This window comes from Acomys minous (assembly GCF_964271855.1).
Source record: "Acomys minous genome assembly, chromosome: 3".
Lineage (NCBI taxonomy): Eukaryota > Metazoa > Chordata > Mammalia > Rodentia > Muridae > Acomys > Acomys minous.
In genome coordinates this window covers 32,204,696-32,208,911 of record NC_140485.1, presented here as the reverse complement: position 1 = coordinate 32,208,911, position 4,216 = coordinate 32,204,696, and the positions used below count along the sequence as shown (strand labels likewise).

The 4,216-nt window shown below is 42.0% G+C and overlaps 1 long non-coding RNA gene across 1 annotated transcript; it reads left to right on the top strand.

Moving 5' to 3' along the window:
* LOC311594284 lies at positions 1-2,992 on the top strand. Its single transcript, XR_014778026.1, has 3 exons — positions 1-175; positions 1,409-2,129; positions 2,878-2,992. It is a non-coding gene; the product is annotated as an uncharacterized lncRNA (long non-coding RNA).
* The last annotated feature ends 1,224 nt before the right edge of the window (positions 2,993-4,216 follow it).

Sequence of the window (4,216 nt, the reverse complement as noted above, 5' to 3'; positions counted from 1 at the left end):
TTTGAAGTAGATACCCTTTGTCAAATTTCTCCTTGGATCCGTGCATGATGTGCTCCCTGGGTTTGACTCTCTGGGAAAAGGACTGAGCTTTATTCACTTTAATAACTGAAGACCACCACAGTGCTTGAGCACAGCAGCAGCATCAACTCAAGAAACCAAATTCAAACATACATAGGTAACTAAAAATCATTCAATAAAGAATGATTTACAAGGCTAGCAGGAGGATTAGGAAAAACAAAAACACCAAACCAAACAAACAAACAAAACCAGCAGTGGGTGGAGAAGACCATGGACTGCAAATAACAGGAAACTCATGTCCTTCTCCCACCAAAGGGTGCAGGGATGAGAGATGGGGACCACTTAGTGTGCTAGAGAACTTTCTTGAACAATAAACCTGGAAGCTGGTGAGCAAAGGTGGCTGGGGAAAATGTACACTGCAAAGTCCCATTGGCTAACTTCAAGAGAAAAGGAGAGTCTGTATGTAAAGCCAAAAAAAAAAAAAAAAAGTGGGTAGAGAATTAAGGAAACCTACTGTATCAAATTTTGAACAAAAAGAATGATGCTTACAAGCAACTAAACTCCAGAGGCCAAGCCAAATGCCAGTTCAAGTAGCCAGAAATGATGTTAATAGTTGGTACAGTGACACACAGACAAAGGTTTCTGACCAGGTTTCTAGATTGAAAGGTTTCTAATCACCAGGCATAAAATGTTTGGGATGTGTACACATGAGTACATACTCAACAATGACTTTGTACATATGAGTGTGGGGCATGCAGAAAAGGGTGAGTGTATACACATGGGTGTAGAAAATATGCATAGATGTATGCACAGGAATGGGGTACACCCAGGTAAGTGTATACATATGGGTGTGGGACACACATATATGTGTGTGCACATGGGAAAGGAACACATATATATTGTATGTATATATGTGTAGGGTCATGCAGGTATATGTGTATATAGTTGTAGGTCCACACAGAGAGGTGTGTATGTGGGTGTAGCATAATTATTAGAAATATATACATATATGTGCATGCATTTGTGTGCATATGGGTATTAAGTATATACACAGATGTGCATGTGTCGACAGATTGTTGCATACAAACATACAGTGTATGTGTGTTCTGTGATATCTTTCTCAGACTATTCTTCTGTCAATCCAAATAGAAAATGGGTTGAAAAAAAATCAGTTCTTGGTGTCAAATTATTAAGATGGCCACAAATATTTCTATCAATCATGGCAAAGAAGAATCTTTTATTTTTAGCACTTGTTCATCTCTAATGAAGAAATGTTACTTGTGTGCATACTGCATCACCTCAAATTGTATTATTAAGCAGCATGCTAATATTAGCACATCAGTGTAAATATACCTGCAATTGTCAGTTAACCTTATGCTATTATTTTCAGGTTGCCTGGGGCGGTGCATCAGGACTGTCAGAAGGAAAAAATAACATAGAACAAGGCAGTTTCACATTCCTTTCCGCAAGCCAAGACACAATAGGCTCGTTAGCAACATGTGGTTGCCTACAGCTCAATATTAATGCATCTTTACCTCTTCAATAACCTTTGTGCAGCTGAGTAATTCAGCAAAATGTAAACATGTGTTCCCCCAGGATGGATATGCAGCAGGCAGCCAAATGAGACTTTGTTTTTGCCCCCTTCTCTCCGATTCTCTTTTGAAACAACTAAAGAAGGCCAATAATTCCTAGGCACCATTCCGGGGGAACTGGCCTTTCCCTGAAGATCACTGTGTTGCTTTTCCCAACAGTTCAAGGCGAGGGCTGGGCTATGCTTTGATGTCTAAAATGCTCATATCAAGAAGGGTTCTCATACAGGTCCTTAGTCTGATAATATCTAACATTCATAGGAACTAAGAAAAAAAATCTTTCATTATAGAAAACCTAAATCCCTACGGTTTTTTAAAAATTCAAATAAATTTTTTTAGTTTATTCACTTTACAACCTGATCGTAGGCCCCTCCCTCCTTTCCACAGGCCCCACCCTCCCTCTCTTTTCCTTTTATTTCCCCAGATCCTACTCCCCAGTAAAGGGGAGCCACCACCACCACCAGCCCACCCTGGCACATCAACTCACATCAGGACGAAAGCATCCACTTCCACTGAGGCCAGGTAAGACAAGCTGGCCAGAGGGAAGTGATCAAAAAGCAGGCAACAGAGTCCATGTCAGAGACAGGCCCCTGCTTACCTTACTAGGGGACCCTCATGAGGACTGGGCTGCCCATAGGCTACATCTGTGTGGAGGGCCTAGCTCTAATCCATGCAGGGTCTTTGATTGGTGCTCCAGTCTTCGTATGCCCCCTGGGCCCTGGTTCATTGACTCCGTTGGTCTTCTTGCCGAGTTCCTGAACACTCTGGGTCCTTCGATCCTTCTTTCCCACTTTTCCATAAGGTTTACAGCAAACTACCCACAAAAACTTTGATCCAAAATTTACCCTGCCTACAAGATGTCCAGGGATAAAGTCAGAAATCCCTATAATTTAAGTGATATCTGTTCTACAGCCACATTTCAAAATTATTCCATTTCCCTGGTGGGAGGGACATACGCTGCAGATAACTACCCTATGGTGATGGCTCTCCAAATCAAATCTTGAAGCAGTAGTAACCACACCAAGAGTTGGCACTAAAACTGTATTGTCCAGTATATATACAAACATAGTTTGAACCAGATTGGTTGGATAGGGATCACACATTGCTGTTCAGCAGAGTTGACAGCTTTGCATTGGAACATAGGTGCCTCATTCTCTTTGAGACAGAGGAAAACGTAATCATGATTTTCATTATCTTTTAATTTTTCTTGTCCTTGGGAATTTCATACTTATACGTGATTGACTGTGCACATGTGGTTCTCATTCTTAAGAGCAACCAAAAGACACAGGAACTGAGCCAACGATTTCTGCCACAGTGACCACAAGTGTCCAACCAGCTCAACTGCCAAATGCAGTGGAGTTTCTGAAGCAACTGTGAAGGAGAGTAGGGAAGCCACTAAACGTAGGTGAATCTTCCCACAGATAAGAGGGCTATCTCTTCTCTGAGTGGCTCTCCTGACGAGCTAATGACACAATGCTTGTGACTGACTCCACCCACTGCTGACTATCATGGAAGGCAAGCTCACTGGCCTCGTGATCAACAGCCTTCTGAGCTCTAGCAGAGCAGCTTCCGCTTTGACAACACAGGGTTCCATGACCTACCCCAGAGCCTGCCCCTTTTCTCATCTGTCTTTCCCTCCCACAGCTTCCACTCTTCACCCCAATTTGAGCTGCTAATTCTAAGAATCCCCCAATTTAAAAGCACTCAAGACAAAAATTTTCTCAGGAGAATTCTTCTTAACCTTAAATGCGAATCTATTTCTAGTCATCTTTGGGGTTAAAGCTAGAGAAAGTGCAAATGCAAATCAAGACCAGCACTTTTTTTTTTCCTAACAAATAGAAGTTTGTAAAAAATTAAAAACAGCTAAATGGTATATCCAGAAAACGTACTCAGAGTCAGAAGTCAACTCTGACTCTCCTGTCTTGGCTTTATTCTGTAATTTGCTTTCCTTTGAGGTTTTTTTTCTTTTTTTAAAACTTTTTTTTTAAACCTTCCCTTCTTTCTGCCATGCTGGTCTCAGTTATATACTTAACTCAGTCTTTGGACCCATGGGTCATAGATGCAGAGTTCACTGAGAAAGATTCACTAAGAGTTAAGATCAGTTGAGTCACTAAGAGGTAGCTGGAAAGGTGATGGTTTCAGCTCATCCTGTTAGAAAGAACAGATCGTGACTCCCCTTGGGTCCTGGTATCTTTCTGAGGCTTTGCTGTCATATATAAGCCCATCCATGCATTTTCTTCTGGCCCTCAGCTCCAGACTGTCCTATGGCCTTGGCCGTCTATCTCTCTAGGATTCAAGTTTGATATCCAGGGACACTAGCGGAAGGACATGAAGGTGGATGGAAATCCACAGTCCCAGTTGAGCTAAAATTAGAACCATGGAGCATTTCCTCACCTTCAGAAGTAGCATCACAGTCCGATGTGAAGGTCATGGCATCTTATCTTGGGTGAAGCGGCCAACCAAACCCCTGTGCTGGTGCCTTGTCTGCTGCTGCCAGCTTGTGTCTTACCTTACGATTATGGAAGTAAAGCCTAACATGTTTATTTCTGGTCCACCATTAGGAAAATTTCCACCTAGCGAATAGTCTTTCTGCTATGTGAATAAGCAAA